We start from the raw sequence: 15,163 nt of genomic DNA on the forward strand, positions 1-15,163 counted from the left end.
TTAATAGGGTTGCAGATCCAAAGAAAGCCCATAACTGCTTGAAATAAGTTTAAACAGGAATTGCAAAAGGTATAGATTTATATCCCAGACTGTCAACAAGTTATGGAATCATTTACTACTGGTTCTAAAGCAGTGAACAAGTAATGTATCTAAAGATAGATTTGACAATGTAAAGGCGCATCTGTTTTCTGTGGGCAAAATGTTCAGAACTTAAGTGTATTACAACCTTTGAATTTTTAAACTAGAAATTTCGTAATGTTAACTGCAAAGCATGGGTACAGTCTATTTAATCAAACCTTATTTTTCAAGAGCTTGTCTGAATTAATCCAGTGCTAGTTTGTGATTGACCGTTCAACTGCTTGGTAAAAGAAGGTTTATTTTGATGTGTATTTTATTTTTAACCTCTGTTTTACACTGTTCTTAGGAAGAAATGGATAGCTTGTAGACATGAAGATTTATTTTTGAGTTATATTTTCTTGTTTTATCTCTGATTTTTACTGTTTGTTGTCAGAAAGGGATAGATTTTAGACAAGCAAATTCTAGCCATCCCAAGAGACTTAGTCGGCCATAAATTCACACAGACTGCAGACAGGACAATCCAGAGCTTATATGAAACAGACATGTGTCGGTTTGTGATTTATTGTGCAACGGCTTAATAAAAGGAGATCTGTTTTCATTTACATTTTATTTTTATGTCTGATCTTGACTGCTATAACAAGGTGTGACTGAGTGCGATGTAAAGGAAATACAGCATTTGTGTGACTGACGTAAATGAAATGGTAGGTCTGAGTGATGATTTTTGGAATTATATCCCCTTGCATAAGGTTAACTTTTAGTGTACTTAGTTTAATACTTGCATATTGTCTGTGTGATTTTTCTCATACACTTTGACTTAAAATTTCTTTGAGTTCTGTGGTTGCTGATTCTGATTATTCTTTTTTAAAATTCTTTATTCATTTGTAGCTGAAAATGGGTTCCTTAAAAGAGTATGCAGTTAGTGATTTGGTAAAGCACCAGTCTTGCACAGTGTACTAAATTCTATTTATATTTAAAGGTTACACCTGAAAACACTGGGGACCTGTGTTCCTCATATCAAAGTTGATGATTTAGGCTTAGTGATTATGCACTTCTGTAATTAGCACAGCTTGGCGAACTGTTGCTATATATATACTAATGACTGGACTGATGAAATAAATAATATTAGGCAAAGTGCAAGTGGAACACATTTAGGAAAGGAAGTGCTTATTATCAGCAAAGATCGCTCAGCCCCTATTAAACATAACTATCAATGACAGCTTCGAATTTCAGCATACAAGTATTCAATGTTGTTGTTGTTTGTCTTTCGGCTTTTCCCAGTAAGGGGTCACCACAACGGAACTCCGGTCCGCTAATGATTGGCAGTAGATTTTTACAAAACGCCGAGGTGCCAGCTTGACACCCAACCTTCAACAAAGGCACGCTCATTTTCGCACGCATGTCTTTCGAACGCTGCCCAACCGCGGGGAGGACATGCAGACTCCACACAGAAGGCACTCCCAAGCCCAGCCGAGAATCGAACGGGAGAACCTCTTGCTGTAAGATAACAATGCTACCACCGTACCACCACGGCACAGCATACAACAAGATAATCTGAGAATTCAGAGCATGTTGAAGAAAATGGGAAAAAAAGGAAGAAGTTCAAAATTAAGGAAGAAAAAAGGAACTGTTTAATGTCTATAATGCAAAGAGAATGTATACTAGAAAATGACACTGCCTTGTGATATAACACACAAATTGCAGGGAATAATAGTGTTGCCCAATTGGAAAACATTTAGTATACAGAAAAATGCATCATTTCTCCAACAGAAAATGTAGTAAAAAAGAGACGATGGGCAGGTGTAAAGGAAGAAGCCATAACTGAACTTGGAAGGACCGAAGAGCATTACTGTAAGAAAAAAGAGGAGAAAAACTAAAGATGACAACATGGCTCATGCTGTGGAAGTACAATACAGCTGGATGAGAATCGTAAGCTTGCTAATGTAATAAGCAGTGAAAGCAGTGAGATTAATAAGACAAAACATGATGAAGAACATTCATCTGTAACAACTGATAGAGCAGATATTAATGAATTAGAAGGGGCAGATGCTTCAGATCTGGTCAGATATTATAACTGGAGAGTCAGTTATTAAAGCAACTAATATATACACAGAGACGATAATGAACATCAAGCAAAAGTACAGGGTGTGAGGAAGGCCTTAGAATGCCTTAATGCAAGAAAGTATGGAGCTGTTTTTATTCATGTTGATACAAATTATCTCATCTACAAGGACTCTTTGGCTGTTAGGAGGAAACTTGCAGCCATCTTAGATTGTATAGATTGTCAGGTGTTAAGACATATTTTTCACATATCATATATAGAAAGGAGAGTCAGGTGACCGAGAATTAAAAGATTTTTTTAGGTAAATACCTACATGAAATAATTAATCATTTAAAAAAATGGGAATGTGTAGAGCATCTAAGCCTAATTTGGGGCACATGTGTTTAGACAGGATGTTGTGCACTTGTGAAGACAAGGAAAATAATGCTTGCAGCAGATATACTGCAATATTTAATGAGTGTCAAAGTAGTGTAGCGGGTAGAGCTGTTACCTCACAACAAAAGATTCTCTGGTTTGATTCACAACAGGGACACTTTATGTGTGGAGTCTGCATGTCCTCCCTGTGTTTGCATGTTTTTTTCCAGGTCCTCTGGTTTCCTCCCACATTCTAAAGACATGAAGTAAGTCGACTGGACACTCTAAATTGCTCATAGATGTGAGTGTGCACATGTATGTATGTGGTATAGAAAAACAATCCTGACAGTGCCAGCCACCCAGCGGTGTCAACATAGGCTCTAGGTGATTTTCATTGTTGAAGTAACATCCCAACCCCCATGTGCAAAAATGGGTAAAAGGGTGGGATGGATGGATGGATGGATGGATGGATGGATGGATGGATGGATGGATGGATGGATGGATGGATGGATGGATGGATGGATGGATGGATAGATATTGTAATATTTAACTAACACAAGACAAGACTTTTACCAGGTGAGAAATTTAACAGTTCACAGATGGCAACATTTGATGTATCCGTCATGGCTGTTAATGCTAGGAGCATTAGTAATAAAGTTTTTTATTGGAAAATTTGCTGCTTTCCCACAAGATTGATTTTTTTTATTGTTTGTGAAACATGTCTAAAAAACAGTGACTGGAAAACATTTCTGTCAGGGTATAACTTTTTTTTTTATTGTAAGAGAGATTCTGATATATAAGCAGGTGGAGGTGTTATGATAGGGATTAAAGATTGCTACAAGACCTGTAATAATTACACATTTAGTGATAACATTAGTGCTGTAGACTGTGTAACTGTGACAATAAAAACAACTGTGGAACATGTAACAATTGTTGGAGTATATAGACCACCAAAGTCAAGTGCTGATAACCTAGAGGATTTCATATATTTCTTGCGCGAAACACAAGAAGGAAAAATAATAGAGGGTAGGGACTTAAATTTACCAGGAACAGACTGTAATAATATTGATTCAACCATGTTAGTAGGGAAATTATTTACAATGTATTTTTAAGAACAATGATTGCTTCAGATTGTTAAAAAGCCTGCCAGGAAACAGAAAATATTAAAAATCATTTATGTTCCTAAGGAAATGGGTGTTATTTCATGTTGTTTTACTACTGTTGATGTGCAGTGATCATGGCATTATAAAGGTTAAACTGCTGTTAGATAATTCTGCCAAACTGAAATCTAAACCAATATACAGAAGACTAATAGCAAGATTATATGAAAACAAAACAGTCACTATATAAAACTAATTGGAGCGATCTGTTCAGTGGAAGAACTGCATAAGGAATGTGGCAGGTTTTGAAAGAGAAATTGAGTGGAAAAAGAATCAAAAAATGTTTTACATCAGGATCTAGGCACACAAAGTCAAGAAGATATATTTCAATGAGAACAAAATACTTGATTAAGGTGAGACACAAAAAATATAAGAAATGGAAAATATTTCAAACTATAACTTTGAAAACTGAAACAAGCTGGACAGACAAATTAAACATAATGTTAGACATGACCAAGAAAAAAATGAAGAAAATTTGTATAAAGCTATTGAGCTTAACAGAAAGCTATTTAATAGATACATAAGATGCCGTAGGGGTGAAGACATACAAAATGACAAATTGTGTATAGATTCTAAAATTGTCTTAGTCCTTTCCATCTGGATCCATATTTTGGATGTGGGTCTCCCCTCTAGTTGCATCTATCAGTGTTCTATCCATAATACTAAAGACAAGGATGAATTCAAGTTGTTGTTGTGTCTTTCGGCTTTTCCAGGTTAGGGGTCGCCACAGCGGAACTCTGGTCCGCTAATGATTGACAGTAGATTTTTACGTGCTGGCTTGCCGGGCCTAATGCACAACCTTCAATGAAGAAATGCCCATTCACGCATGTCACCACACAGAAGACACTCTAACTGAGAATCGAACCCGCAACATCTAACTGTGAGGCAACAACGCTACCGCAGCACCATTCAAGTGCAAGGCAGAAATGTCCTTAAAGTCTGATACATCCCTTTCAGTGAAGGGAAAAGGTACACACCAGCATTCAGAGGCACCTGCAATTTACCCCTCTCTGCCTCTTTACTGCTCTAAGTACTTCAGCTAATTGCAGCAGATGATTTTGTTTCCTCTTTCACAGAGCTTGAGCACTAAGAACATTGCCACAGCCAAGACTGTATCTACAGAAGTTGTAAATTACTTACCTGTGTTTTTACTGATGTACTGTTCCTCTCTGTGGGCTACTTTCATGTTTAAGCATCTTGAGCACACAGTGGAACATCAGTGCAGTTGCACTGCTATCCATTCTGTGAGGTTTGCCGTATTACTTGTTTACAGTTTTGTAGCTTCACTTTTTTGTTTCTGTCTTTCAATAGCCACACCAAAATTTGCCACAGGCCATTTGTTGGCCTGGGTATACAGAACCACTAGGCTTGAGATGACCTAGACTGACTATCTCCCACACTAGTGGGAAGTGCGTCCCACTTTGTTGACTCCCACCCCAAATACCCCAGCCAGCTCCCCAAGTGTCACCCATTTAATCCCACTACTCTTCACCACAGTTACACACAAGAGTAACTATCAAACTTACATCTCTCTAAGGAAAAATCACCCACCAGTCCACACCCACATACTACCACTCACAACAGCACCCTCCTTTATAATTTCATCACAAATACATCTACCATATCCCTTCAATCTCTTTAGTTACAAATATTAAAAATTAACCTCAAAAAATACACTACTTTCTTATAAACAAATCCAAGTCTAAATGGTATTTTCATCTCTATCATTCAGCCATTCATCTGAAACTCAATGGAGATGTCCATCCAAACCCAGGCCCAACTATTATGTCACAAACTGCATCGATATCATCAATATCCTCCCAAGCTCAATGCCTCTAGCTATAAGCAAATCTGACACAATACTACTTAATATTAAACTTAGAAGTGTTTGCAATAAACTCCAAGAAGTCCAAGCACACCAACCATTTTACAACCCTGATATAGCTGTAGTCATAGACTTCTAACTAAAACCTCACATAAAAGACAATGAAATACTACCTCCAGGCTATAACATTTTCAGACTTGACAGAACAAACAAACGAGATGAGTAATTATATACAAAAACTCCCTAGAACACAGCCTTTACCCACATTTAACAATGCAGAATATCTCATAGCACATTTCAAACTTATCAACAGAAAAGCCATCTGTATCACTTGGTTTTATATCCCACCAGGGCAAAATAGTAACACAACAGAACAATGTCTGCACTGGCTGTATAACAATATACCTCGTGAAACCATTATAATAGGTGATCTTAACATAAACTGGAAACCTAAAGACACAACTACCTCACCAATGACTCTATTTTGTATCACACAAATAATAAAAGATACAGTCATGATACATAAACACACAAACTAGGAACCTATTTTAGACTAGATTTCTACAAACAAACCAAATAACATAAATTCCTCTGGCTGCCTTGCTGATAGTAGCAGTGACCATCCACCAACTTATGTTGTCAGAAACATCTCAACATATGCAAACAGGTAGCCTACAAACAGGTGCAAAATATAAAATATTTTATTTCAAGCGACTTCATCTCCATATTCAAACTTGACAACTGGAATATCCTAAAAACCAAGCCACTAGGAAGTGTGGTAACACATTTCAATAATGCTTTCCTAAACATCATCAATAGCCATGAACCACTCACAGCAAAGAGGGTCAGGTCAAACCTTGCAGCCTGGTTTACAAAAGACACTAGGCAAATCCTTCTTCAAAGAGATAAAGCATGGAAAATATGGTCCAAATACAAAACCCAATCCAATTACCAACACTTGAGACACGTAAAAAGAAATTTTGCAAAAAAATTAATAAACAACAACAAAAACTCCTACTTCACCAACCTTCAGTCAACACACCCAAACACTCTCAAGCTATTTCGGTCCTCCATAAATAAAGTACTACAGCCTGGCCAAACAACTACTCTCACACCAATAATCAGTAGCAACCTAGACAATATAGCAACCCAGTTCAACTCTCACTTTATAAACGCAATACTCTCTCTCCTCCCTCTTACTAAACAAAGCCCTCTCACACCCCTCACCACCCCAACCTCATCTAATAACAATATTATATATTTCTCTTTCCAGTCAGTTCCAATTAGCACAATAAAAAATCCTTACAAAAACTGAAATCAACAACCTTAGCAGCAGACAACCTACCAAAAGAGTACCTAAGACTCACTTCTGAAGCTCTAGCCTTCCCTGTTTCCATACTAATTAACCAATACATAATTGAAAACCATGGTACAGCCATCTGAAAGAAATCTTTCGTAATTCCACTCCACAAAGTTAGAAATTCAACTGACCTACCCAAATATAGACCCGTATATATAATACCACACCTATCAAAAATATTACAAAAATCTATCCACTCCAAGATCCTCAATATTTATCTTATCTCTATGACCCAACACAGCTTCTGCACCAGTAATACACAATTACTGCTGTTATTAGCTTTACCAGTGCTATCAACCACAATAGGAATAATGAAAACCTGCTAAGTTGTATCCCAGGACTGGACCTGATTGATTGGTTCTCGGCACTCTTGCCTCTCAGCTCTATCTGCTCTGTTCACCCACTGGGCTCACTCAGCTCCCCTACCCTGCCCCCATATCCACCCATCCCCCTCCCCTACCCCCATATCCTACCCACCCCAACACCTCCATATTTATAGACACTAAACCACTCCCTTATCCATGCAAGCCATTCATATCCCTACAGCCTCATTTGCATCATACAATTCTACCCCTCCCTTTCCTTCCAGTCCTGGCATTCCCACCTCCACTCAACTATCACCTATAATAGAGCCATCCCATTCTACTTTTCACCCTGCTTTATATTCATCCATATAGTAAAGCTCTAAAAACGATTAAGCCTGTAAAACATCTACCCTCCATAAGCCTAATATTTCTCTTCCTCTCCATATCCTGCCTTACCCTTCTCACAAGTCCTCCAAATAGTAATCACTCTCCTCCTTTTCATACAACTCACCCATTCCTCATAAATGACAAGCACTCCATAATAATCATATCCCCCTACTTCTACTTCTTCTACAATGTCCTCCTTTTTCCTTACAAACATATATACATCCATGACTACTCCTCTCCAATCCCAAGCAAGCCTACACTTACCTACTACCTGACTCTCAAGCCAGATACAAAGCACTCCAAATACGTCTTCTCCCACACCTGTCACCTCATCATCATCCTTCTCTATGGGGACATCCTCCCTAACCCCAGTCCCTCTTCATGACATAACTCAGAAATACCCCTACTCAACCCCCCTCAACCAGAAAATCCTTCTTTTCACTGCAATAAATGCTCAGAGTTTATGTAACAAGATTCCTAACTTCCATGCCTGGCTTCTCCATAATCAACCAGACATCCTGTCTATCTCAGAAACCTGTCTAAAACCCCATATCAAAGACTCCAAAATTATCCCTCCCAACTAAAACATCATTAGAAGAGACAGGACCCATAAGAAAGTTGGTTGAGTGGAACTCCTCTACTCTTCCTCCCTTTCAGTTACCCCCTACATTAAACCCATCCCCCAATTTACCAGTGCTGAAGTAACCCTGGCCTTACTTCAGGTGAACAAGCACAAACACATATGCATAGCTGCTTTCTACATTCCTCCTGGAGACAGCATCCCTGTTCTTGAGGATATCGTCTCCTGGTTCTCCTCTAGCATTACCAATGAAACCATAATACTTGGTGACCTTAATATTAACTGGACCTCCATCCATTCTCCTACAAGTGCCCTAAACCTCAACCTTTGTAACTTCTCACAGCTACCCAACTCTATTACAAGACCCTCCAAGGACTACTCCACTGGTAACATCCTTGACTGGATTCTAGTCTCTCACCCTCAATACATCACTGATAGCGGTACCCTACCTGACTCTCTTAGTGAACACTTTCCCTCTTTTGCTCATTGCCTCCCTTCCTCCTTACAACTACCCCATACTTACATATTTACATGCTCCCTAAAGAACTTCAGCCCTGAAATATTCTCTACCTCTGTAAAACGCATAAACTGGAATCCACTCAAAACCCTCCCATTAGACAATGCTGTCACCCACTTCAATACAACATTCTTAAACCTATTAAATACTTTTGCCCCATCCAAAACCAAAAGAATAAAAAGTAACTCTGCTCCATGGTCAATCAAAGATGCCACAACCTTGAATCGTCTACAAGACAAAGCATGGAACATTTCCAGAAATATAAAACCACCTCCTCCCTAAATGACTTTAAATTACTTTGTAACAAAGTCAAAAAACTTATCATATCCAACCGCAAGTCCTATTTCTCTATACTCCAAAACAACTACAAGACAAACCCCCAAAAATGTTGGAATGGTATCACCACCATCCTCAATCCTGGCAAAAAAGACAGTTCCTGCCCTGATCCAAACACCTCTGACTTGGCCTTAGCAACCAAATTTAATTCCTTCTTTATCGAGACAATAGCCAAACTAATGACATCCTTCACTAACAATGCTCCATATTCACTCTCTCCTATCCCTTCCTCTACCAACACAACCAGCTCTCTTCCCCCTCTCTTCTCTGTCAAACCCATCTCTACATCTACTGTAAAAAAACTCCTTATGAACCTGAAACCTTGCTCTAATACCCCTGATGTGCTTCTTTCCTACTTTCTAAAAACAGCTGCTGAAGCCATTGCTTTCCCTATCTCCATTCTAATAAACTGGTCAATCCAAGAAAGCTATGTTCCCCAAATCTATAAAAAGGCTTTTATCATACCACTTCATAAAGGGAGCAACAATAACAATATTCCCAGTTTTCATTCTATTGCCATTGTATCCCCCATGTCAAAAACACTAGAAAAATGCATCCACCTACAACTTTTATCCTACCTCATAGATAACCACCTGCTTACCCTCACACAACATGGGTTCAGACCTGGCCACAGTACTACCACCCCCCTCCTCTCCGTCCTTGAAACCATCAATAAAGCTTGTGATTCTGACTATCTAGTTTCTACCCTCCATCTCGACTTATCCAAGGCCTTCAACACTATCTTTCATAACCTTCTTCTCTCCAAACTCTTTAATCTTAATCTAGCCATCTCTTCTACCAACTGGTTCTCTAGTTACCGCTCCGATAAACAACAAGCTGTCAAATGGAAAAAAAACACTTCCTCCTTTCTTACCACCTCTACAGGTGTACCCCAGGGCTCCATATTAGGTCTGTTTCTGTTCAATATGTTTATAAATTACTTCCATCTGTCTATCCCCAAGGGTACTCTTATCCATTATGTAGATGATTCTACAATCATCTGTTCTGCTACCTCCATCCCCTCTCTCTTACAACTAACCCAAGAGGCCTTCTATTCCACTGAGCGCTGGATCCTAGATAACCACTTAGCACTCAGCACATCAAAAACTAAACTTATGATATTCACTCTCACTAAAAATAACATTATCGACAAGAACTCTTTTACTATTACTAGCCAAAACAATACCACTCTTGAGATAGTATCCCATACCAAACTCTTAGGTGTCCTCATCAAACACTTTAAGTTTGATATCCACCTACAAATGAACATCAGAGAAACTCACCAGAAACTTGGTATGCTTTACCGCCACTCTCGCTACCTCACTCCCTCCACTAGGTTTGTTCTCTCCACTACATACCTCATTCCTTCCCTCCTATATGGTGCCCCTCTTCTGACTAACCTACAAGCTTCGATAAAGATTAAACTCTCTTCCTGTTACAATAAAACCTCCAAGTTTGCCACTGGTTACAAATCCTCCACCCATTGCTGTAATGCCCTTCTCAAACTAAATTGGCTAGAGCTCCCCAATTATTTTACCTACATCCAACTCACTCACACCCTCAAACTTATCTTCCATCCATCTCTCTGGCCCTCTCTAGCCTCTTCACTCAAAACACACCTACCCGATAGACTCTTGAGATAAAATAACCAAAATCTGATTGAACTACACAAGCCTGCTCGTCCACCAGGCAAACAACTACTATCTTTTTCTCTAGTAAGGCTTTGGAACTCCTTGCCACCTCTCATCCACACCACCCCTAACCACTCCTTGCTTCATTCCCATCTCATATCCCTCTGGGAATGTTCCTGCTCTCACCCTACATAATTACCTTCTAAGATACCATTACCCTCGCCCCCCTTTCTTCCCACCCCCTTTCACTCCTCATACACCATTTCTTCTTACTATTCTCTCTTTTCTTACTTGACACCTAATCTCTTCCTAACCCCTGTATACTCTGCTCTAACTCTAATATGTTACCTATGCAAAGCTCCTTCACCTCTGCTTTAGATTTACCACTGTATGAACTAAGATATTTTGCAAAGACTTACTGACGTGTTGTTTTTTTACCTTTTCTTTTGTAAATTGTATACTGTATTACTCATTTTTAATGATTTGTCTAAATTGTGTAATGTTCTTACGAACCTTTTCTCCTCAGGACTCCATTGAAAATGGACTCTTCTCAACCCAATGGACTATCCTGTTAAACAAACTGTAAAATAAAATAAAAATAAATAAACCTAGTATCAGCACTCTTCTAGGATCTGTCAAAGGCCTTTGACAGAGTTTCCCATCAAAAACTTCTCAGTGAAATCTCCTCCTTAGGTCGAAATAAATCCTGTCTCACCTTGTCTGTAAAATATGGCTCTAGGTGATTTGGTCATGTTGACTAATGTCACCAAAAATGGGCATGGGTAGTTACCAGTGATAAGTGATTTGAGGACCTGACCTTCTCTGACCTTTGGCAGGGACCCTTGCTAATGGTGGGAGGGGTATATGTGCCCCTGTTGGCCAGTGTGTGTCCAGCATAAAGCCCAGCAGCCCTGGGCCAATAACGTACTGGCTGGCCAGTGTCTAGTTGCCCAGCTTGTGTTACCTAGCATAGCTCTGTTGAGCAAAAGCTGGTTGTAAAACCACAAATCTGTCAAACATGAACTGAGAATTGCTATGCTTAATGCATGTTCAGTAACAGGACGTAGCTTCGAAGTGGATGACATGATGATACGGAGGAGGCTGGACAACCTGTGTATCCAAGAGATGAGATGGAAGTGCAGTGCAGTAAAGCCACTTGGCTTGCGATCCAGAAACTACTACTCATGAGGGAGACAGGCTAAACATGGTGTAGGAATTATGGTGAGAGAGAGGCTTCAGAAGGCAGTGAGGGATATCATCAGAATTAATGACATGCTCATGGCAATCAGACTCCGTGTAATGATAGGGCAGTATTCATAATCTCAGTCTATGCCCCACAGCAGGGTTGTGATAGTAAGGAAAAGAGTGCATTCAGGCAGCAACTGCAGGACCTACTAGATAAAGCAGAGCAACATGAATTAGTGTTGATAATGGGTGACTTGAATGCACAGATCGGAACAGACAGAACAGGGTATGAGGACTGCCTGGTTCCACATGGGTGGAGCAGCAGGCATAAAGGAGAAGCCATTCTAGACTTTTGTCTGGCAAATGGCTTGATAGTAGCCAACATATGGTTCAGAAAGAGAGACAGTCACAAGATCGTATACAAGAGAGGCAACATGCAACTCAGATAGACTTCCTCCTTGTAAGTAAAAGGCACTTGGGTAGAATCCGTGATTGCAAGGTTATCCCCAGTGAAACAGTCAGCACAGCATAATCCACTAGTTGCCACAATCAGCTGCAAGCAGTGGTAAAAGAAGGCTGTAAGGACAACAGAGACCAGGCTGAAGACCTGGAAGTTGACTAGAGAGAAAGTACAACAGTTCAAGGAATTACTCAGGGCTCTAGCACCCCAAGAAAAGGAGGAAATAGGTGGAGTTGGACAAGAATGTCAGTGCCTAAAAACAGCATGTGGCAAGGAAAACACACACAGATTTAATGTTAGTGCTTTTGTAAAGTACATCACCAATACTTCATCAGACAAAAGGAAAAGTAGATAAGTCCTTAAATAAAAACCTAAAAAATCACACAACATTAGTCAGCTGACTCAAATCCATTCTTAAAAGTCAAAAACATCCTCCACCAAGCATAACATTATTGTAAATAAATCAAATACAAAATTCTATGTATAAAAAACTAAAAAAAAAAAAAACTATTAAAATCATCTTAATAAACTTTTCAACTTCAAAATACAAACTATTAAACAAGCTTCATTCATACCCAGTTGCCTAAATGCATCTAGTCATAGCTGTCATTATAATTCTAGTTGCTCCAGTTTCAAAGATGAAGGTCCCCCCTCTCATAGTAATCAATATGATCAATTACTTTAAAAAGAAATGTATGGTCAGGATGATGCAATACATGCTTTGCTAACGCATTTTCAGCTTTGTTGTTTTTGATAAAATACAAATTTTCCCCTACAGAGATGTTCAACATCTCTGATCTGGAAACTGTTCCCTGTTTCAATATACCTACAATAGGGACAAGCCTCACATTTGTACATGCCTGTCACTTTCAGGTTACCTCAATTCCTAACTTTCAACAGACTCTTTAGTTTTGACCCCTTCTAAAGATGACCTTAGAGGTAGGGGTACATTTTGAACTGATAGTCTCATCAGTTAATGTCAAGTTCCAATTTTTTAACAAGGATTTGTCTCAATGTAAATGCATCTGTACTAAAAGGTGTAATAAAGGTCAGGGAAAAATTTGTGTTGTTATTTGGTACATCAGAAGACTTTTGTAAGTCAAAGGACCCAGAGTCTAAATTGTGGTTGTTTAAATTAGCCCTGAAATAACCAGATGCTCATTTTCTTTGCACCTCTAAAAGTTTCCAGATCAGGGATGTTCAACATCTCTGTAGAGGAAAGATATAATTGTTATTCCAAGGGCATTATTTATTTAGATAAGTGCAGACTTTGTCCCGGTTTTTATATAGGGAAGACCAACAGAAGACTAAGGGAATGCCTTTATGAACATTTTCATTCTGTCAGAAACAACAAAGCTGAAAATGTGTTAGCTAAGCTTGTAATGAATCACCCTGACCATACATTTCTTTTTAAATTACTTGATGATATTGATTACTATTACTATGGGGGGGGGGTCATCTTTGAAGCAAGAGCAACTAGAATTACTATGGCAGCTAAAACTATATGCATTTAGGCAACTGGGTATGAATGAAGCTTGTTCAATAGTTTGTATTTAGAAGTTGAAAAGTTTATTAAGATGATTATGTTTAATTGTTTTTTTTTTTATACATAGAATTTTGTATTTGATTTATTTACAGTCATTTTACGCTTGGTGGAGGATGTTTCTGACTTTTAAGAATGGATTTGAGTCAGCTGACTAATGTCATGTGATTTTTTTTAGGTTTTGAATTTAAGGACTTAATCTACTTTTCCTTTTGTCTGATGAAGTATTGGTGTTGTACTGTACGAAAGTGCTAACATTAAATTCGTGTGAGTTTTGTGCTTAACCTCGTGTGTTTTACTTGCCATTTGCTTTATTTCTTTTGGTTTCAGTAGTTCATTTATTTTTATTCCTTTTGTGGTTCTGTGTTTTTGTTGGAGCATGGCAACAGATAACAGTTTTAATACACCATCTTTATTTTTGTGAGAAGCAACTACAGTGGACAATAATTCTGATATTGGCAAATTAACTTGCTTGGTGAGCATTCTGACCCATAAGGTTGATAATTTGGCAGCAGTAGTTGGGAAGAGCCTTCCTCATCCTACTTTAAATTCTACTGATGCATGTGAAGTTATCCCACATCGAATCCATTCTACACCCTTAGTAGTGAATGATGCAGTACACAGAGCTAAGAATTCCAATATGGTCACTGGTTCCCTTGAAACCTTACTAAACACTGGATTCAGGGATGCTTTGGTGGGTGTTCCAATTTTAAGGGAGTGTCTTCAGCCTTTGCAGGATTTGCATTTTACGTCAGCTTCAACTAATGTTCCCTGCAACTCCTCCCCAGTTGAACCCAGCATAGCTGTAAACCTAAAAACTTTGGACTCAAAATCTTTTAGTTTAAAGAAATTGCAGTTGGAAATTACATATTTCAATGAGTGCTTGTGGTGAAATATTGTGGTGAAGGGTTTGAGATCTTAGCACTGCCCCACTGGGCTTACACCTGATTCTCCTTTTCATCATGATTTGATTAACTTATTTAATAAACAGGGGCTGGATTTACTTGAATTATTAATTTGACGCTACCAGTTGTCTGTCGATGATTTGGCCAAGGAATTTGATGCACTGGATAACTTGATCAAGAATGATCGTGAGTTTGTCAGATACTAATTTGATTATTCTTGTATTTTTATGAGTATAGATGCACACATCAGGAAATTTAGGGCCACTACGCTTAAGAAGATACATCGGGGCGAGGTGGATTACTCTAGAGGTGTGGCCTATCCAAAACCACCAGTCTCACAACAGTGGAATGGTTGGAATCAACCAATTGGAATAAGCACAGGATGAACTCATTTGGAGGAGAGTTTTGATAATGACTTTGACCCCATGGTAACTCCGCCCATTAACAATGAAGTCTTGGATGCAATGGATAGAGGCCT

General features: G+C 38.7%; 1 protein-coding gene across 2 annotated transcripts in view; it reads left to right on the top strand.

The window, feature by feature from the left end:
* PLXDC2 (plexin domain containing 2) overlaps positions 1-15,163 on the top strand; it is a 3,345,655-nt gene that overhangs the window by 2,907,888 nt on the left and 422,604 nt on the right. The window lies entirely within an intron of this gene.

Source organism: Protopterus annectens, chromosome 3.part0, assembly GCF_019279795.1.
Source record: "Protopterus annectens isolate FY-2018-M chromosome 3.part0, PAN1.0, whole genome shotgun sequence".
NCBI lineage: Eukaryota > Metazoa > Chordata > Ceratodontiformes > Protopteridae > Protopterus > Protopterus annectens.